A 23173-nucleotide genomic window follows, 5' to 3' on the forward strand; every position below is an offset into this window, starting at 1 on the left:
TGGTATCTCTGTAACATAAAAAGTCACACCACTGCTACTAAAATGTCATTTTAGTTATTTCGCAAACTATTAAAATGTGCCATGGGTTGAGAGATGGATAGACTCAGCTTCAGGGAGATTATTTTTTAATTATATTTGAATGTGGTTTTCATAAAAAGGAGCCACTAATCCGGTTACAGCCCATCACACTGGGGCTAGGCAGAGTGCAAACCTCCTCACACAGCATAGGTCATCGACCTCCCCCGAGAAATGCCCCACCACAGCTTGACTTCCACCTCTAACCCCAAGAAAAAAGTGGCTAATGAGCCAAACTGGGGGGCCATTTTATGGCATCCAAATATCGGGACCAGGAAAGGCAGAAAAATACTCATTTACACAAATATTCTAAATTTAGACTTAATGGTATATGTCACCAAGGATGGAAAGAATAATTCTCTAACTTGGTGGGTCTCAATCTGAAACACCTATTCTCAGTTTGTGAATGTAATACACAAAATGCATGCTCTTCTTAAACACTCCTGTAAAACATCTCATTTTGAACATGAAAGACTGGATTGTCTACCTCCAAGAGTGACTTAAATTATCTAGCTGATATGGAAAACAAGGTTTCTGTTATCCTGTTCTAGCCTCAGAATTCCATTTTTAGAGTTTATGTCTCTCATTTTCCAAATGAAAACTATTTGAAATTTCCTATAAAGGAAGAGGAATAACTGATAATTGTGAAAAAAGAATGGCTTCTCTTTCAAAATGCTTTTTTGAAGCAGGGAACATCTCTGACCTCAGGCTAGATTGGAAGAGCCCGTTAGTGTTGTTCAGTGAGTGACGAAAAAAGACATCAGTAAGGAAGTTCCATCTTGACATCATCAGGAACTTCTCTATCTTCCCTTGCCACCCCCACCCACTGCCCCCTGAAGCACACGTGCCTATGCACACACACACACACACACACACACACACACACACACACCCTACTTTACCAATAATAACTATAGAGATGTTCAGCTAGACCTGACTGCTCTTCTACATGGTTAACATTTGGCAATAAGGAAATCCCTTTTTTTCTAAGAGACTGAGAAGTAAATACTTCTTTATTTTCTACAACACTAAAAATCAGAGACTGTCAAAACATTCTTTGGTATTTGAAAAGATCCCTTTTTATCTAATGTTTATTTTCTGCTGGAAGCCTGAAAATGGAATCTGTTTTTTGTTACTGGTTTTTTTTTTGAAAAATATTTACTAGTGTGTTGTGTTGGGATTATTTATTCTATTTATGTGTTAATCTACTGATGTTGTGTATTATTTTTATCTGAAAAAGCGGCATTTGTTTGGGGAAAATTAAATAACGATTAGACTGTGAAATCAGACACACAAAAAGCAAAATTTTAATCTTTAGAGTAATGACAAACTGTTAAGTTTCATATCTTGCTTTCAAAAAAATTAAAAATGATCATTATTGAAGATAAAAACATTCCATTAGTCCCTCATAATACTGGCTCACTCAGCCCCATATTTGGTCTCCAACCGTGGCAAAAGGATGTTTGGAAGAAGAATGTGATGTTTGTCCTCTTTGACAACTATCTTAATGGTTGGGGACATACCATCTAATATCCCTAGCTTTCTCTTGTTCAGCTCTAACTTTCTCCTGGTTCTATTATGAACCTCACCCATCAATCAGTCATCAATCAATCATATTTATTGAGTGCTTACTGTGTGCAGAGCACTATAATAAGCACTTGGAAAAGTGCAATACAGCAGAGTTGGTAGACACATTCTCTGCCCACAATGAACTTACAGTCTAGAGGGGGAGACAGACATTAATATAAATTAATTACAGATATGTACATTGAGTGCTGTGGGCTGAGGGAGGGGTGAATAAAGGGAGCAGATCAGGGCAATGCAAAAGGGAGTTGGAGAAGGGGAAATGAGGGCTTATTCAAGGAAGGTCTCTTGGAGGAGATGTGCCTTCAATATGGCTTTGAAGGTGGGCAGAGTAAGTATCGGTCGGATATGAAGTGAGAGGGCATTCCAGGCCAGAGGTAGGACATGGGCAAGAGGTCGGCGGTGAGATAGGCGAGATCAAGTTAGAGTAGGTTGGCATGAGAGAAGTGTGTGGGCTGGGTTGTAGTCAGAGAGCAGTGAGAAGAGGTAGGAGGGGGTGAGGTGATTGAGTGCTTTCAAGCTGATGGTAAGGAGCTTCTGTTTGAATTTGAATCCATGAATGTATCTAAATCCTCATGAGCCTGATGACATTTTCAGCCTTTACAGCTTTCTGTGGTAATTAATTCCATAGGTTTGCTACCCACTGTGTGAATCACTATTTCCTTTTTGGTTTATTTTACTTTATTTTATTCCAGCTTCAGTGGGTGGGCCCTCTTCCTGCTGTGGAATTTGGTGAATAACAACTCCATGTTCCCAAATTCTTCAGGATTTTGTGAATTCAGGCATGTCCCCTCTCAGCCTATGTCTTTCTAGACTGGGGAGTCCTAACTCTTTCAGTATAGTCTCATAAGGATGTTTTTCTTTAATGATTGTGGCATTTGTGCTATGTGCCAGCACTGTACTAAACATTCATTCATTCATTCAATAGTATTTATTGAGCGCTTACTATGTGCAGAGCACTGTACTAAGCGCTTGGAATGTACAATTCAGCAACAGATAGAGACAATCCCTGCCCATTGACAGGCTTACATTCTAATTGGGGGAGACAGACAAAAACCAAAGCAATAAATAGAATCAAGGGGATGTACATCTCATTAACAAAATAAATAGGGTAATAAAAATATATACAAATGAGCAGATGAGCACAGTGCTGAGGGGAGGGGGAGGGAGGGGGGGAGGAGCAGAGGGACTGGGGTAGATACAAGGTATTCAAGTCGGCAAAGTCCCTGTCCCACGTGGGGGTCACAGTCTAAGGAGGAGGGAGAACAAGTATTTTATCCCTATTTTACAGATGAGGAAACTGAAGCACCGACAAGTTAAGTGACTTGCTGATTGTCTTGCTTGCACTTTTCAATACCACCTCCAGTTTAACAATGCAGTGACCTAAATTGCTCTCAGTACATCTGCAACACACTTTGTACAGTGATGAAATTATGCCTTTTGTATTGTTTTCTCTCTTTCTTGTTAATGTCTAGCATGTAGTTGGCTGTTGCCACACTTTGAACTCAAAATGAACAGAACAGTCATTAACTGCCATCCCTTTCAAGGTGCTTTTCAAACTGCTTTGGGGATCCACCTAATGTATTGCTTGTACTGACTTGCCAGGCTTTAAAGGAAAACAGGAAAGCCCATACTCAGGTGAGTGCTATCAAGTCTCTCCCTCTGCCTATTGGCAAAGCTGTAGAACTGTACTAAAAACAGGGAAAAATATTCCAAAATAATAATAATGGTATTCATTAAGCACTTACTATGCATCAAGCACCATTCTAAGCACTGGGGTAGATACAGGTTAATCAGGTCAGACACAGTCCCTGCTCCACATGAGGCTCACAATCTGGGGAACAGGCACTGAATTCCCATTTTACAGATGAGGAAACTGAGGCACAGAGAAGTGAAGTGACTTAACTAAGGTCACACAGCAAGTAAGTCTCAGAGCTGGAATTAGATCCCAGATCCTCTGACTCCCAGGCCTGTGCACTTTCCACTAGGCCACACGGCTTCTCTCAGTATCCATGACCCCTGTCTTTTTACCTCCATAGTCCTCTCCTAAGTGCTGTGCACACAGTAGGTGCTCAGTGAATAACTACTGAAGGAAGAAAGGAAAGGAAAAATTATATCTTCCTCTTTGAAGACTGAGCTGGGGGTCTCTCCCGAAATATTATCTAGAACAAATCCTGAAGTCACATGAACTCCTCATTTAAATGGTCCAGACTTATGTGGTCCCTAGCGGACAAATGAAACAAGCTTAATCAAAGCAATTTCTATTAGTGAATATTATATTGCCACTTTGAGGATTCATTTGCAGCCAACCCAAAGGCATGTACAGCATTACATTTCTCACCATATGTCTCCGAATAAAATTGTTCTGGGCAGCAAATGCGTGGGTTGGAAAAGACAGCCGTAGATGACCAAGGCTGCTGTTTCCTTGCTCCCCAGGTAAGGTCATTCAAAACTATCATTTAATACTTGAGGCACAGATATCAACTCAAAATACATAGTGGGTCTTGAAATTCATGGACTATTGGCCTCAGTTGAACAACTGACAGGCTCCACTACAATTCTTGATAGACCAAAGACGAATCTGAAAGTTTGACAAAATGACCTCAGTTTAGTCATCAGTCATTAATTCCAGGAACACACATGGGCTACAAGTTAAAACTCTGGGAAATCAAATCTTAGGTTGAATAGTATACACGATAAGCTCGGTAGTTGATGTTAGGAGAGGCCGGTTGTGCTTGTCGTCTCCATTCTGTGGAAACTTTCGCATGTTTCCAGATTCAAACTTAAAACCAAAACCCCTAACAGCCTTAGGATATCACTGATAACAGGGGGAATCAGGTTGAGGGAGTGCAAAGACTTTGTAAATGGAAACAAAATTGAAAGCTTGCTCGTTACTGTATCTAGTTCTGTGGGCTGTATTTTAGGAAATGGTTTGGTTTATGAAAAGGGGTTAGAGAAAGCAATCGATCTCCTATTCTATTTAAAAACTTCGGATTTGATTACATTTGGTATTTCAGAGGGCTCTTTGTGGATCAGCTTTAGGATCACTGGGGAAATGTAGTGAAATAAAATAAAAGATGGTGAGGAATAGATGTGGGCGAGTATTTTATGACACTCCTCATCCCAAGTTCCGCAAGGCTTAGGCTGGGCTTTTTGAAGTGGTAGATTTGTCCTTTGGTTCAAAGATGTTGAATTTGCATCCTTGGACATGAATTTCTTTGAGAGAGAATCACTTGCACAATAGGACGCTGTGCCCACTGAAATACAGTTGTGGCCTATTTCTGGTCCCTTGCCATTCAGGGTGAGCACTTCTCAGACAACAAAGATTAATAAGGGAAAAGGTATGTTCTACTGCCAATAGGGAATGCTTTTGAAGTAGGTACAGAGAACTACCTCCTCCGAGGTAAGAAGGATGAGGGATCTAGGACCTTTCTTACCATTTAATCTCTGAGGAGGGGTGTGTGTGTGTGTGTGTGTGTGTGTGTGTGTGTGTGTGTGTGTGTGTGTGTGTGTGTTAGCTCCCCCTCTAGAGTGTAAACTCTTTATGGGCAGGGAATGTGTCTGTTTATTGTTGTATTGTACTCTCCCAAGTGCTCAGTACAGTGCTCTATACACAGTAAGAACCCAATAAATATGATTGAATGAGTGAATGGATGAATGTGTGTGTATGTGTGTTCAGACCTTCAAATATCAGGTTCTTTTTATATCACTAAGGTGATGCTATTGATGTCTGATCAAGAGATTTTAATCTGAAACGTTTGGAGTCTAAAAAGACCAATATGACATCCCATCCCACCTTATGCATTTAAAGATTGTCTCTTGATCTGTTGTTGCATTTGCTACCCACAGTGTTACTGTTTCTGCCTCTTGAAGACATTTTCTCAAAGCCTCTGCTCTTAGAGAATTACCCCATTACTATTTGCTACATGTTAAGCTGATCCATCTGCTGTGACATGTCCCTGCTGCCCACAACTAGGCTATTTCATCACAAGTTTTGTGTCATAATGTCTCTAAAACATTTCTTCTGTCTGCCTTGTTTATGGCTCCTCCATAATAGCTTACTTCTTGGGTTTCCTGCTACCATCATTCTCTTTACATGATCTACCCAGCAAAGGTTATAAAGTCCATACTTTTCATGAGCCACTGGCAGAAGGGATCATCTCTTCCCCAGTTGTATTTAGAATTCCCTTTACAGAAACTCCGAATTCCAGTCTCCCTTTTAAAAGTAAGTGCACAAGTTATGCTACTATTGGTGGCCTGTAGTGGATTTTTAAGTAATGTATGCTATGTTCCCACCCTTCTTCCCCATCTTCAAAGCACATGCCTTCCCCAATTAATTTTTCTTCTTGCTAGGTCACATCCCCTCAACTACCACCATCCTAGCACTTCCTTACCACCTACGCACTTATGCACTCACTCCCAGGTGTAGCACTTCTGTATATAGAGAAGCAGCATGGCTCAGTGGAATGAGCACAGGCTTAGGAGTCAGAGGTCATGGGTTCTAATCCCGGCTCCACCACCTGTCAGCTGTGTGACCTTGGGAAATCACTTAACTTATCGTTGCCTGAGTTGCCTGCCTCATCTGTAAAATGGGGATGAAGACTGTGAGCCTCACGTGGGACAACCTGATGAGCCTGTATCTACCCCAGCATATAGAACAGTGCTCTGCACATAGTAAGTGCTTAACAAATACCAACATTATTATTATATATCACCTTACATAATCTATTATTTAACCACTTCTCCATTTTTCCTTTTTCTTCTTCTATCTGTGAATTATTTTGTTTCAGGCTCCTCTGCTATATCATAAACTTCTTGAGGGCAGGAATCATATCTTCTAATTAATTGCAGTCTTCCAAGTGCTTAGAATAGTGCTCTGAACCCAGTAAGTACACTGATTGATGGATTGATTGAATGTAAAGACATCTTTCTACAGTCATCCCTGTCATCACTGTCTTCTGGCTGAGGTCCCTGAGCAGCCCCTCAGGTCCTGTCAAGAATCCACTCCCCTGAACCCTTTTCTGTCAGATGTCAGGGAGGCTCCTGACTCTGTTTCCTTCCCAGACATCGCCATCTGATTGTCTCTGACCCCAAACAAATAATTGTGGTATTTGTTAAGCACTTACTATGTGCCAGGCACTGTACTAAGCGCTGAGGTGAATACAAGCAAATCAGTTTTCCCATGTCCCATGTCAGTCTCACAGTCTCAATCCCCATTTCACGGATGAGGTACCTGAGGCCCAGTGAAGTGAAGTGACTTGCCCAAGGTCACCCAGCAGACAAGTGGCAGAACCGGGATTAGAACTCATCACCTTCTGACTTCCAGGCCTATGCTCTATCCACTATGCCAGGCCGCTCTCCCCAGATCCCCGGGATTGTCGGTCCCTTTCCCTCCCTAGCAGCAGTAGGGGTTGGAAGCAGGGAGCAAGGACCCACAAAACAGGGTCCTCCCAAGCCTCTTCCCTGTCCTGAGCTAACCCTGCTCATCCCTTATCTGTCACTACTCCAAGACCCATAGCAGTAAGCAGAAGTAGAAAAGGAGTTGGGGGTTGTATCAGAACCAGGTATGGGGAAGTTGTCAGGAAGGTATAGGGGAAAATACCCCAACTTCACTTCTCATCTGACAGACCCCATCCCCCATCCCAACCCCCAGGATTAAAACAGTTCTGAAGATTCAGCAATGAGAAGGCAGAAGAAAGGAATTGGGTTAGAACTCTTAATTGGCTCCATGTAAACGGAATGTTAAGTGAAAGAGTATGGAACGTAGTATGGTTTCCCTCACTCTCTCTATCGCCAGGACTTGGGAGAGCTTCACCAGAGAGGATCCAGAGCCCGTTCCAGTGCTGCCAGATCCCTGGATCCCAGCTGCACCAGAAATTAGGGATGGGACAGCTCAAGATTTATGGACCAGATCAAGATTGCCAGAGATAACACGAGGGAGTTCCATGGCTCCCGGTCCCTGCTCCTGGTTAATATGTGGCCAGAGGAGCGGGGACTCCAACCCATGGCATGTCATAATTGGGAATTCATTGTTTCAAATTAAGTAACAGATGCAAAGGTGTTAACTTCACCCTGCCACATCCAAAATTGGGGTTGTGGGAATGAAACTATTTTCTTGGTACTTACAGCATTTGGGGCATAATGGCAGCCATACCTATTAGTGCCAGATGGGGCTGGCCAAAAACTGTAAACTGCCATAATGTCTGTTCCACTTCAGTTTGACTCCCCACTTCGGTTGGCACAGGCCTGGACTCTCAACTTCTCCTCTTTACCACTTCTCTTCCCCCCTGCCCCCCACCCCATCCTGTCCCTCAACCCTGAACCACCGGGTGGCCTGATTCAGATTTGAGGGAAATACAGGAGCTGTGAGATCTAATCTTGACAGTCACTAACTTTTTGTGGCACGTGAGGCCATTCATACCCTCTATAGGCCTTAGTTTCCACCTTTGTGAAATGGGAATGGGGATATAACTCATCAAACCATGTGGGTACTAAAGAAGCACTATCTCAAAACGTTGATATTTAAGCCCAAAGTTTCTGTTGGCATCACGATGAACCTAGAAGCCTAGTGATGCATCAGTTTTGAAAGTCCCACAGCTAAATAGCTAATTATAACATAAGAAGCCTAGTGATGCATCAGTTTTGAAAGTCCCACAGCTAAATAGCTAATTATAACATAAAAAGGGAGATCAGGTTCACCAAAAAAAGGACAATGTATTATTAGTGTTGTTTTGTTATTAAGTGTATTTGTAAAGGACTTATTTTGTGCAAAGCCCTGTATTAAGTACATGTGAAAGACACAAAGGTAATAATTCAGACTCACGCTTTGATCCAGTGGAAGCTCACAATCTACACGGGTGAGTAACTGGAAACTGATACACAAGGAAAAAAATAACCTGAGAATGGGACAGGAAATCAGAAAACCCAGCTCTGACTTTTGCTGTCTGACCTTGAGCAAGTCACTTAACTTCTCTGTGGCTCAGTTTCTTCATCTGTAAAATGGGGATTCAGCACCTGTTCATCCCGCTCCCTTAGACTGTGAATCCCTTGTGGGACAGTGACTGTGCCTGATCTTATTATCTTCTATCTACTCTAGTGCTTAGCACAGTGCTTGACACATAGTGAGCACTTAATCTGATTCTATTTATCTTGATGGTATTGATGCCTACCTGTTTTGTTTTGCTGTCTGTCTCCCCCTTTTAGACTGTGAGCCCATTGTTGGGCAGGGATTCTCTCTATCTGTTGCCGAATTGTACATTCCAAGTGCTTAGTACAGTGCTCTGCACACAGTAAGCACTCAATAAATATGATTGAATGAATGAATGAATGATCAACACCATCATTAATATCGGTAAAAGGAAAAGGTATGAAATATCATTATGAGAAGCATTATGAATAAACACATAAATGAAAACTCAGCATTAATGTACTGCAGTAAAGTGGATCTATTTCCATGAGTTCAGTCCTAACTATTCCTTTTACCAATCAATCATATTTATTTTTTATTCATTTATTCCCATAAAAATAAGGCAGGTCAGATGACAATTTCAATATTGTTTTTCATAATCTAGAACCAAGTAGGAACTACTAAACTAGCAATGGTTAATTTAGCTTATGTAGAAGTTTCTGAAATAAAATGCATAACAAAGTTTCAATGACTTGAATACGACACCAAGCCCTAATGTAATAGTCAAGATGTAATTTCATGCTATTCAGAGACAATCTACTCATTGTTCTTCAACTTGTCCAATATTACAATTAATGTAATTAAGTTACCTTAAAGTGTGTTTTAAATACTCATGCAATGGTTCATTAACTTCTACAATGTCAGCATGTTCTCCACGTCACATTTACCTTGGAGAGCAAGCTAATTCTTATCAGTCCATTTGACAGAAAAAAAGCCTATTAATGAATTTCTAACTTCTAATAAATAGATTTCCTCATGAATCTGGAGGGGTGTTAATTGCCATCTGAAAAAAAAAAGACTTGGGTCCTTTTCTGAACTCTTTTTTTCAGGTAAAATTGCCTCAAAATATTTGTGAGCAATAGAATTGGGGCTTTTCCTTTAGGAATGCTTGGAAAATATTTCTGTGAAAATTACAATTTTAGATGCTCCATAAATACCATGGACTTTTCATTTTGAGCAGAGGGGCAAACTTGGGACTCTAGAAGGGCAAGGGAGGAAGAAATAGAGGAGAAAGAGAAGGGAAGGAAAGAAAAGAGGAAAGAATTTGAAGAGAGAGAAAGGGCAGGAAGGAGAAAGAGGGAATTCTCATTTGATCTTTAGATATTTGTTGAGTCCTCTGTTTGCCTTTGATATAGTTGAACCAATTCCTGTTTTATCCCACCATGGAGAATATTTGCAAATAATTTTCAACCAATGGAAGTTATTGAACACTCACTATGGGCAGAGCATTGTTCTAAGCACTTGGGAGAGTACAGTACAATAGAGTTGGTAGCAATGATTCCGCCTACGGCCGCCACCCACCCCGGACAACCTCAGGGCCCCCCCGCTGCCACAGGGACATTTGGTCATGAGCTCTGGGACTCTCTCGGCCGCTGGCCGCTTGACTTGGAGTCTGATCGGGTAGGGTCGGCTCGTCCCCCGACCCTGGTCATCGCCTGCTTATTAACACTATTGTAGTGTGTCTTACTGTACCATGTTGCTATATTAGCGATTTCGCTTGTTATTGTTTATTGTCGTCAGACTTTGAGTTTGATCAGGTCGCCCCTTAATCGAGTCTACCCCCGACCCTGGTCATCGCCCCTTTTATTAACACGACTATATTGTATCATACTGTATCATGTTGCTATATTAGCACTACCATATTGTATCATACTGTATCGTGTTGCTATATTACCGATTTCGTTTATTACTGTTTATTGTTGTCAGTGCTGCCACCCACCTCTCTGGCCTCGCCATGTCCCTCCTGCCCCCCTCCCCCCTCCCGCCCCTTCCTATCCTCCCCTTCCCCTTTCTCACTCAGCTCTTTCCCGCTCTCTCCTCTGTCTCCTCCCCCCTCCCCTCTCCCGCCCTAGAACCCCACTTTACCAGCGCTACCCCTCTTCCCCCTCCCCCTACTCTTCCCCCCACCAAACCCCCTCCTCACCCGCTCCCCCCTTCTCTCTCCCACCCACGCCCCATCCCAGTCCTCTTGTCCCACCGCCACCCCTCATCCCCCTCTCCCCATCCAGGGCCCCGCCACCTCCTTCCCATCCAAACCCTCCCCTCCCCCCGCCCTTTTCCCCCTCCCCCCCTTGCACCCACAGCTACTTTCAAGTGTGGCCTCTGGAACCCCCGCTCTATTACAGGTAAACTACCTTTCATCCATGACCTTTTCCTCTCTCGCTCTCTCCTCCTCCTCGCCCTTTCAGAAACGTGGCTCTCTCCCGAAGACACGGTCTCCGCCGCCGCTCTCTCCAGCGGAGGCCTCTCCTTCTCCCACTCCCCCAGACTCACCATTAAGGGAGGAGTCGTCGGCTTCTTCCTCTCGCCCCGTTGCCGCTTCCGCACTATCCCTCCTCCCCCCTCCCTCTCCTTCCCCTCCTTCGAAGCCCATATCATTCGCCTCTACCACCCCCTCCAGTTACTTGTCGCTGTCATCTACCGCCCTCCCGGTCCCACCTCCGACTTCTTCAACCACCTTGACCCCTTTCTCACCTTCCTTCTCTCCTTCTCTCTGCCCACTCTGATCCTTGGAGACTTCAACATCCATATGGATGTACCCGACGACTCCTCTGCCGCCCGCCTGCTATCCCTCCTCGACTCTGCCGACCTCCTCCTTCACCATACCGCGCCCACTCACCGACTCGGTCACACCCTCGATCTCGTCATCTCCTACCGCTGCACTATCTCCTCCCTCACCAACTCTGAAATCCCTCTCTCTGACCATAACCTTCTCACCTGCCTCATCTCTCACACTCCCTCCCCCTGCAAATCTTTGCTACTGCCCCACAGAGACCTCCGCTCTCTTGATCCCATCCGTCTTTCCAAAAGCATCTCTCCTCACCTTGCCAAAACCAAAACCTGCTGGTCTCACCTTTATAATATCGCCAAGATCCGCCCTTTCCTCTCCACCCAAATGTCTACCTTACTCCTACAGGCTCTCGTAATATCCCGGCTAGACTACTGTGTCAGCCTTCTCTCTGATCTCCCTTCCTCCTCTCTCTCCCCGCTTCAGTCTATTCTTCACTCCGCTGCCCGGCTCATCTTCCTGCAGAAACGATCTGGGCATGTCACTCCCCTTCTTAAACAACTCCAGTGGTTGCCTATCAACCTCCGCTCCAAACAAAAACTCCTCACTCTAGGCTTCAAGGCTCTCCATCACCTTGCCCCTTCCTACCTCTCCTCCCTTCTCTCTTTCTACCGCCCACCCCGCACGCTCCGCTCCTCTGCCGCCCACCTCCTCGCCGTCCCTCGGTCTCGCCTATCCCGCCGTCGACTCCTGGGTCACGTCCTCCCGCGGTCCTGGAACGCCCTCCCTCCTCACCTCCGCCAAACTGATTCTCTTTCCCTCTTCAAAACCCTACTTAAAACTCACCTCCTCCAAGAGGCCTTCCCAGACTGAGCCCCTCTTCTCCCTCTACTCCCTCTGTCACCCCCCCCCCCTTTACCTCTCCGCAGCTAAACCCTCTTTTTCTCCTTTTCCCTCTGCTCCTCCACCTCTCCCTTCCCATCCCCACAGCACTGTACTCGTCCGCTCAACTGTATATATTTTAATTACCCTATTTATTTTGTCAATGAATTGTACATCGCCTTGATTCTATTTAGTTGCCATTGTTTTTACGAGATGTTCTTCCCCTTGACTCTATTTATTGCCATTGTTCTCGTCTGTCCGTCTCCCCCGATTAGACTGTAAGCCCGTCAAACGGCAGGGACTGTCTCTATCTGTTGCCGACTTGTTCATCCCAAGCGCTTGGTACAGTGCTCTGCACATAGTAAGCGCTCAATAAATACTATTGAATGAATGAATGAATGAAAGCCTTCCAGGAGCTTACATTCTTAACAGGGAGTTTACAGTCCATTTTTTTATCTATCTGTTTCTCCCGTTAGACTGTGAGAGTTTTGAGGGTACAGAATGAATGTCTTGCTTCTGTTCGCCAAAGCTTTTATTATGGTGTTTTGTACTCGGAAGGTGTTTACCACTGATTGATTATATCTATTGAGTATGACAGGCAAATGAAGCATATCTCTCAACCTAGATTTTCTTAAAGATTGTGGTATTTGTTAAGTTCTTACTATGTATCAAACACTGTTAAGCACTGAGGCAAATTCAAGATAATCAGGTTGGACACAGTCCCTGTCCCACATGATGCTCACAGTCTAGAGGAGAGGGAGAAAAGTCACTGAATCCTCATTTTACAGATGAGGAAACTGAGGCACTGAGAAGTTAAATGACTTGCCCAAGGTAACACAGCAGGCAAGTGGCAGAGCCAGGATTAGTACCTATTTCCTCTGACTCCCAGGCCTGTGCCATTTTTCATTAGGCCATGCTGATTTCTTCATCACTTCCTTAAATTTACAACCCATTTTCCCATTTCACTTGATTTGCAAATGAGGCTGTGGAAAGTAGCATGGCCTAGTGCCCCTCTAGGCTGTAAGCTTGTTGTGGGCAAGGAATAGGCTTGTTTATTGTTGTACTGTACTCTCTCAAGCACTTAGTACAGTACTCTGCATACAGTAAGCATTCAGTAAATACGATTGACTGACTGACTAGTGGAAAGAAGTAGCATGGCCAGTGGCTAGAGCATGGGCCTGGAAATCAGGAGACCTGGGTTATAATCCCAGCTCTGCCACTTGTCTGCTGTATGACCTTGGGCAAGTAACTTAACTTCTCTGTGCCTCAATTACCTCAGCTGAAAACGGGGATTAAGACTGTGAGCCCTATGTGAGACAGGGACTGTGTCCAACCTGATCAGCTTGTATCTATCCCAGTGTTTATTACAGTGTCTTCATTCATTCAGTCATATATATTGAGTGCTTACTATGTGCAGAGCACTGTACTAAGCACTTGGGATACTACAACATAGCAATACTAAGACACATTCCCTGCCCTGGCACATAGTAAGCATTTAATTAATACCATTTTAAAAATACCATAAAAAGTATGTTTCTGAAACATTTTTACTATTAATGGTTTAAGAATCTAGGACTAAGGTTTAGAATGTAAATTTAAATCTAATTTTAGATCTACAGTCAGTTCAGTGCCCATTAAATAGTATTTCAATTTCACTTCCATTGCTGAACCAACGGACATTCCCAGACCTTATCTGAAGAAAACTAAATTTTAACCTCAGATACTCCAGTTAGTTATTCTGAATTCAGAGGGGTAGTGATTCATTTGCAGGTAAATCTATCAGGCTTTTTTATTAACAAGTCAGGATTTATGTTAAAAATCTAAGCCAGTATTTTCTTCCAGCTCTTACACATGGCAGCTAACCATTCCAGTTATCAAGACCACTAAAACCAGATCACTGACAAGAAAAGGTTAGACACAGTAATTGGAATAAGATTTCCCTTGTTATAGTGAGTCTGAAGCTCTAAGATTAAAATATCCTATATTCATTTAAAGATGGCTTGTCTAAATTAAACCCCACATGTTCACTAATGAAACTGATATTGTAATTAACTTTGTGACATACTTCAGAGAATGAAGATGAAATCCCAAACTTTTTAATCAACTGAGGTCTCCAAGGAAGAGAACTTTCCATTTTTATGACTTTTAAAAAACTTTATATGAAGAAAATAGGAAAAAGTAGTTTAAGAAAGGGATTGGGAAATAACCTAGAGAAGCAGCTTGAAAGCAAAAAGGACGTGCTGATCTTTTCACCACACTTACAACTGCAAAGACCCTTGTTATATTAGAATATTATGTATTCAAATTATGTGTTTGAATATTATGTTTAGCTTGACAATTTAAAAAACTTTAAAGTGGGTCCAGACAAGAACAGTAGAAATGATTAAGAGTCTGAAAAGTAAGTTTAAGTAATTGGGCAATGATGAAACCCTTATAAATTACCATCAAAAGCACATATTGAGCACTTTCTGTGTGCAGGGCAGGGTACTCAAAGCTTGGAAACATGCAATAGAAAGCAAAAGTGGCAATTCCTGCCCTCAGGGAATTTACAGGGAAGCAGCATGGCCTAATAGAAAGATCACAGGCCTGGGAATCAGGGGACCTGGGTTCTAATCTTTTGTGTGATCTTGGGCAAATCACTTCACTTCTCTGTGCCTCAGTTACCTCCACCATAAAATGGAGATGAAATCCTCCTCCTTCCATCTTAGACTGTGAGCCTCATGTGGATAGGGACTGTGTCCAACCTTATCTTGTGCTTATTAGAGTGCCTGGTGCATACTAGAGAAGCAGTGTGGCTCAGTGGAAATAGCACGGGCTTGGGAGTCAGAGGTCATGGGTTTGAATCCCAGCAGCGGCTTGTCAGCTGTGTGACTCTGGGCAAGTCACTTCACTTCTCTGTGCCTCAGTTACCTCATCTGTAAAAGGGGGATGAAGACTGTAAGCCGCATTTGGGACAACCTGATTACCCTATATCTACCCCAGAGCTTAGAACAGTGCTCTGCACATAGTAAGCGCTTAACAAATACCAACGTTATTATTACTAAGTGCTTAACAAATACAATTAGGTAAATCTATTGCAGGAGACAAGAGGACACGAATTGGCTAAATATACAATAGGCCAAAGATTAAAACTGTATCAGCCTCTTCATTGGTCTCCCTGCCTCCAGCCTCTCCCCCCTATAGTGCATACTCCAAGCTGCTGAATGAATCATCTTCCTGAAGCATGGCCTAATGGAAACGGCACAAGCCTAGAAGTCAGAAGATCTGGGTTCTAACTTGGATTCTGCCACTTGCACACTGTGTGACCTTGAGCAAGTTATATTTTTTTATGGTATTTATGTACTTACTATGTGTCAAGCATTATTCTAAGCACTGGAGTAAATACAAGTTTATCAGGTCAGATACAGTCTCTCAGTCAATCAATGGCAAGTTTTTTAAGTGCTTACTGTGTACAGAGCACCCTTGATTCTATTTATTGCCATTGTTCTTGTCTGTCCATCTCCCCCGATTAGACTGTAAGCCCGTCAAACGGCAGGGACTGTCTCTATCTGTTGCCGACTTGTTCATCCCAAGCGCTTAGTACAGTGCTCTGCACATAGTAAGCGCTCAATAAATACTATTGAATAAATACTATTGAATGAACTACAATGCAACAGAGATGGTAGACATATTCCCTGCCCATAACAAACTTATTCCTTGTCCTACATGGGGCTCACAGTCTAAATAGGACAGTTAATAGATATTAAGTCCCCATTTTACCATTGTGGAAACTAAGGCACAGAGAAGTGAAGTGACTTGCCCAAGGTCACACAGCAGGCAAGTGGCAGAGCTGGGATTAGAACCCAGGGCCTCTGACTCCCAGACCCATACTTTTTCCACTAGGCCACACTGTTCTGTTTTTTGTGCCTCTGTTCTCTCATCTATAAAGTGGTGATTCAATACCCCTTCTCCCTCCTACTTAAACTGTGAGACAGGAACTATATCTGACCTGATTATCTTATATCTACTCCAGGACTTATTTCAGTGCTTGGCACATAGCAAGTGCTTCAACATCGCTAAAATCCACCCTTTCCTCTCCATCCCTACTGCTACCACGTTAATAACTTTACTCATCCTATCCTACCTGGACTACTGCATCAGCCTCCTTGCTGACTTCCCAGCCTCTGTGTCTCCCTACTCCAGTCCATACTTCACTCTGCTGCCCAGATCATTTTTCTACAAAAACGTTCAGGTCATGTCACCCCACTCCTCAAAAAACTCCAGTTGTTGCCCATCCACCTCCATATCAAAAACAAATTCCTCACCATTGGCTTTAAACTGCTCCATCACCTTGCCCCCTCTTACCTCACCTCACTTCTCTCCTTCTACAACCCAGCTCGCTCACTTCACTCCTCTAGCACTAACCTCCTCATTGCACCTCGATCTTGCCTGCCTTGCCGCTGACCCCTAGCCCACATCCTGCCTCTGTCCTGGAACACCCTCCCTCCTCTAACCTGACAGACGACTATTTTCCCTCGCTTCAAAGACTTACTGAAGGCACATCTCCTCCAAGAGGCTTTCCCAGACTAAGCCCCACTTTTCCTCATCTCCCACTCCCTTCTGCATTGCCCTGACTTGCTCCCTTTGCTTCTCCCCCCTCCCAGCTCCTCAGCACTTTGTACGTATCTGTAATTTTTATTTATTTGTATTCATGTCTGTCTCCCCCCTCTCTAGACTGTAAGCTTGTTGTGGGCAGGGAATGTCACTGTATATTGTTGTATTTTACTTTCCCAAGCGCTTAGGACAGTGTTCTGTCCACAGTAAGCGCTCAATAAATATGCCTGAATAAATGAATGAATGAAAAAATACGACACTGACTTGGCAGTCTATCCACTCCTCAATGGTACTCAAAGGTTACCTATCCCTCCCAGCAACAAGCAGAAACTCCTTACCATTAGTTTCAAGGCTCCCCACCATATCTCCATTCACACATATTAGCTCTCTTCACCCTCTACTCTCCAACTCATACTCTTCACTCTTCTCAAACTCTCCTTCTAACTGTATCTCACTCTCCACTCTCTTGCCTCCGACCTATAGCTCATGATGTTCCCCCAGGCTGGAAACCCTTCTGCCCTAAATCTGCAGACCAATTTCCTCATCTGTAAAGTGGGGATTAAATCCTACTACCCCCTCCTACTTAGACTGTGACCCCCATGTGGGACAGGGACTCTGTCCAACCTGATAATCTTGCATTTACGTTAACACTCAGCACTGTGCTTGACACATTGGAAAAGTTTAACAAGCACCAATTATAACTACCATAGTTATTACCACAGCTCTCCCCAATATTGAAGTCCTCCTAAAATCAAACTGAGGCCATCCTGGATTAATTCACAGCACCACAGCCCCTCACATTGGACCAGTACCCACTCTTAACACTTGTATACTCTGATCCTATTCTCATCATTCTTGTACATAGCATGTTTATTTGTAAATATATAATATACATATATATTCACTAGTTTTTGGCTGTTTCATGTATGTTTGTTCTGCTTTCTTCTTTATACTTTTTCGTCCTCCATTTTTCACTATCTGTAAATGATTTTTGATCTTTCATTAGACTTGATTCATTCATTCATTCAATAGTATTTATTGAGCGCTTACTATGTGCAGAGCTCTGTAATAAGCGCTTGGAATGAACAAGTCGGCAACAGATAGAGACAGTCCCTGCCGTTTGACGGGCTTACAGTCTAATCGGGGTAGACAGACAGACAAGAACAATGGCAATAAATAGAGTCAAGGGGAAGAACATCTCATAAAAACAATGGTAACTAAATAGAATCAAGGCGATGTACATTTCATTAACAAAATGAATAGGGTAATGAAAATATATACAGTTGAGTAGACGAGTACAGTGCTGAGGGGATGGGAAGGTAGAGGGGGAGGAGCAGAGGGAAATGGGGGGAGAAGAGGGTTAAGCTGCGGAGAGGTGAAGGGAGGGTGATAGAGGGAGTAGAGGGAGAAGGGGAGCTCAGTCTGGGAAGGCCTCTTGGAGGAGGTGGGTTTTAAGTAGGGTTTTGAAGAGGGGAAGAGAATCAGTTTGGCGGAGGTGAGGAGGGAGGGCGTTCCAGGACCGCGGGAGGACGTGGCCCAGGGGTCGACGGCGGGATAGGCGAGACCGAGGGACGGTGAGGAGGTGGGCAGTAGAGGAGCAGAGCGTGTGGGGTGGGTGGTAAAAAGAGAGAAGGGAGGAGAGGTAGGAAGGGGCAAGGTGATGGAGAGCCTTGAAGCCTAGAGTGAGGAGTTTTTGTTTGGAGCGGAGGTTGATAGGCAACCACTGCAGGTGTTTAAGAAGGGGAGTGACATGCTCAGATCGTTTCTGCAGGAAGATGAGCCGGACAGCGGAGTGAAGAATAGACTGGAGCGGGGCAAGAGAGGAGGAAGCGAGATCAGAGAGAAGGCTGACACAGTAGTCTAGCCAGGATATAACAAGAGCCTGTAGCAGTAAGGTAGCCGTTTGGGTGGAGAGGAAAGGACGGATCTTGGCGATATTGTAAAGGTGAAACCGGCAGGTCTCGGTAACGGATAGGATGTGTGGGGTGAACGAGAGAGACGAGTCAAGGATGACACCGAGATTGCGGGCCTGAGAGACAGGAAGGATGGTCGTGCCATCCACGGTGATAGGGAAGTCTAGGAGAGGACCGGGTTTGGGAGGGAAGATGAGGAACTCAGTCTTGCTCATGTTGAGTTTTAGGTGGCGGGCCAACATCCAGGTGGAGACATCCTGGAGGCAGGAGGAGATGCGAGCCTGAAGGGAGGGGGAGAGGACGGGGTGGAGATGTAGATCTGCGTGTCATCTGCGCAGAGATGGTAGTCAAAGCCGTGAGAGCGAATGAGTTCACCAAGGGAGTGAGTGTAAATGGAGAACAGAAGAGGGCCAAGAACTGACCCTTGAGGAACTCCAACAGTTAAAGGATGGGAGGGGGAGGAGGCACCTGCGAAGGAGACCGAGAATGACTGGCCAGAGAGATACTTTACCCTTCTTAAGGACAGGAAACTTGGGTTTTGCTACTTATATACCTCTACTAAGAGGTTAGTACACACTTTAGCAATAAATGTTATTGATTGATTGAAGAAAATGGACACAAATGCTAAAAATTCTAGTAAGCAGTTGTAACAATAACAAATAAAAAAAATACAAACCAGGAGTGCAGAGTTAGTTGATGAGGTGACACAACCAGGAAGGTGGGGAATAAGTCTTAAAGGAAGTATTTTTTAGAAGGACTTTGAAGGGGGAAAGGGACACAGTTTGGCAGAGTAAAAAGGGAAAGCACTCTATTCAGGGGGAAAAGTATGAGCAGTGGGTTAGAGACCAGGTCACAGGCTGGATAGAGGTGACAAGTGAGAGCTGGGGCATTGGAGGAGAAGGGAGTGGAATCAGAAGATGCAGACAAATGATAGAGATCCTGAAAGGCGATGATTAGTTATTTTTGCTTTATACAAGTAGAAAGGGGAAGTCTTTGGAGGTTTTTAAGGACAGAGGTAATATGTTCCAATAGACATTTTAGAAAGATGATGCACACAGCAGGGTAGACTGCAGATGGGAGAGACTGAGGAGGGAGACCAGTAAGGAGTATTCTATAGTGGTTAAGATGGGAAATAATGAGGATGTGAACCAGCATGGTGGTAATAAGGATGTAGAGGAAAGGGCCAATCTATCAAATATTATAGAGGAAGAACTGGTGGGATTTAGAGGCAGACTGATGTGGAAGGGAGGGAAATGATGGAGAAAAGTCCAAGTTGACAGCAAGATTGTGAGTTTTGGGAATGGGAAAGATGATGTTGTCAATGGTGATGGGAAAGTTAGGAAAACAACAAGGTTTAGGAGGAAAGGTGAGGAGTTCAGTTTTGAACATATTGTTGCCAGCAGGTCATCCAGGCAGAAATAAGTGGAGACAGGAGGAGATAGAGAATTTGTAAAACAGGTGATAGAGAGAGATGTAGTTGAGGTGAGAGGTGATGAGTAGATGGCTCCAAAATTGTTGTTTTTCTTCATGATCTGTGATCTTCATTTGCTAAATCTTTCTTGATAACAATAACAACTGTGGTGTTTGTTTAGAACTTACTATGTGCTAAACACTGTACTAAGCTGTAAAGTAGATACAAGATACTCAGATTAGACAGAGTCTCCCCCTCCCCACCCCATACCATGGAGCGCACAGTCTAAAGGAGAGGAAGAACAAGAATTTAATCCCCATTTTATAGATGAGGAAACTGAGGACGAGAGAAGTTAAATGACTTGCCCAAGGTCACACAGCAGGAAAGTGGAATTAGAACCAGATCCCCTGACTCCCAGGCTCATGCTCTTTCCACTACGCCATGCCGCTTCTCAAAACATAACACTACTACTTTTGTGTGTGAGTGAAGTCAGTGAGCCCTTTGAACTGATTTCCACAGACAGGATATTTAGGTTTTCAAAAGTCAGCAGAAAGATATTGAGATCATTTGAAGAGGACTACATTATCAAGGGTTCCATATGCAGGGAGAGTTATGAGATTAAACCAAAGGGTTGTAATCCCTATTCTGTCCCTTTTCATTTGGGCTTTTCACAAGACAAGAGGAACCCAGGTGGAAAACTATGCACCTGCCTATGTAACACTAGGGAAAATATAATTGATTATTTGAAGTAAATTGCTTTTGCCAAAAGAATTTAATTTAACTAGAGTCTTTCTGAAAAGTTATTATGCACTTTTTGTCTCTGGGAAAATAGCATTTACAATGTGACAAAGAGGTTGATTTTATTTAAGCCATTTAATTTTATAAAGCTGAATTTCATTAAAAAACTTAAAGAGCAGTAATTATGAAAATGTAATGTTAATTTGATCAGAAAATAAATGAAAGTATGCATGCTATTTCCAGAAATCAAAATCTAGAAATTGGTTTTAACTTTCATGTCACTTGTGAAAATCATAAATATGGAGTCAGCAGGAATACTTAGAGCAGAATAGGCAGATGGCTACAAGTGTAGAGATGTAAGAGAACTAGAAGTTTCAGAGATAAGGAAGAAACCCAATTATCTACAGTTGCGAAACCTGGAGGAGAGGGCAGAGGGGAACAGGGAGAAGAAAGGGAGGGACAGGAAATCTGGAAGAACCTGGAAGATTACAGAGTAAGAGAAAGCAGAGAAATGCCAAACCAATTCATATTGTATGATGTTAGGGTAATGCATGTGGGAAAAAAAAATATTGTTTGTGACAGTTGAACTGCTTATTACAACTTCAGCTCCCACAAAAATAAATACAAATAGGCTATGACTTTCAGAATAAATCAGGATTCATTTTAGAGCCTTGGTTAATCTGTGACAGTAATATTCAAGAGAAATAGACTAGAAATTGAAAACATCGAGAGCATTATTGGGGACAGATTCCTTCTTTACTTACATTTCACTACATTCATTTAAAAGAGAGACCATCTGGATTTCTATACTCTAGTGAAAATGAGATTAAAGATCGAGTAAAATCAGACATACCATGGGATCCTGAGTAAGGTATCTTGTTCTAGTGGGGACACAGGAAAGAGCAATCCCCGTTTTGTTAACCAGCTGGAGGGGAGCACGTAATGTAGAAAATTAATTCCTAGCATTGGCTATACAAAATACCATTCTGTCAATTTTCCTGACCAATTTCATATTTCTATAAAACAAAGACAGCTTTCTCATCAGCTATACTAAGTGCTTGGAAGAATACAATAAAGTAGGTAGACACAACCCCTAACTCTAATAATTGCAGTATTTGTTAAGCACTTACTATGTACCAGATACTATGCTAATCAATCAATCCATTTATTTATTGAGCACTTACTGTGAGCAAAGAGTTGTATTAAGCACTTGGGAAAGTACAATATCACAGAGTTAGTAGGCATGTTTCCTGGCCACGACGAGTTTATAGTCAAGGGGGAATACTCTCCCAAGCCCTTAGTAGAGTGTTTGGTGCAGAGTAAGTGCTCAATAAATACTATTGATTAACTGATTGACTGAATATAAAATCCTAAATCCAGGGTTAGTCAGCCAGTCAGTCAATCACATTTATCGAGTACTTACTGTGTGCAGAGCACGGTACTAAGAGCTTGGGAGAGTACAATATAACAATATAACAGGCAGTACAGTCTGAATTGCTGGCTCCAAGCCTTTGAATTGGTTGGCAGGATGCTCAGCTTTCAGATTGGCTGAATGGAGAGTGTGTGCAGAAGGTACCTCCACTGTGGTTTCTGAGAAAGCTCAGAAGGGTCAGAAGGACTGAAACTGACCGAAAAGGACTGAAGGACTGAAAGTTGTGGGCAGGATTGTCTCTCTTTATTGCTGTATTGTATTCTCCCAAGCGCTTAGTACAGTGCTCTGCACACAGTAAGTACTCAATAAATTCGATTGAATGAATGAATGGAGAGCTAATCGATCAATCAATCAAAATCAATGGTACTTATTGATCACTTACTATGTGTAGAGCACTATACTAAGCACTTGGGTGAGTACAATATAATAAAGTTGGTAAACACGTTCCCTGTCCGTACCGAGCTTTAAGTCTAGAGGAAAAAATTATCCTCAGATAGAAAACTTATCAGGTATTAAACTGATAAAAAACAGCTACTATGCTTGATCTTAGCTGAAAGGCCAGAAAGAAGCAACGATGGTGGCAGAAGAAACATGATAATAATAATAATAATGTTGGTATGTTAAGCGCTTACTATGTGCCGAGCACTGTTCTTAGCGCTGGGGTAGGTACAGGGTAATCAGGTTGTCCCACGTGAGGCTCACAGTTAATCCCCATTTTACAGATGAGGTAACTGAGGCACAGAGAAGTTAAGTGACTTGCCCACAGTCACACAGCTGACAAGTGGCAGAGCCGGGAGTCGAACCCATGACCCCTGACTCCGAAGCCTAGGCTCTTTCCACTGAGCCACGC

General features: G+C 43.1%; 1 pseudogene; it reads right to left on the reverse strand.

The window, feature by feature from the left end:
- Positions 1–22786: 22786 nt before the first annotated feature.
- On the reverse strand, positions 22787–22892 carry LOC114806900 (annotated as a pseudogene).
- Between the last annotated feature and the right edge of the window lie 281 nt (positions 22893–23173).

The sequence above is a fragment of the Ornithorhynchus anatinus genome, chromosome X1 (assembly GCF_004115215.2).
Source record: "Ornithorhynchus anatinus isolate Pmale09 chromosome X1, mOrnAna1.pri.v4, whole genome shotgun sequence".
In the NCBI taxonomy this organism is placed as follows: domain Eukaryota; kingdom Metazoa; phylum Chordata; class Mammalia; order Monotremata; family Ornithorhynchidae; genus Ornithorhynchus; species Ornithorhynchus anatinus.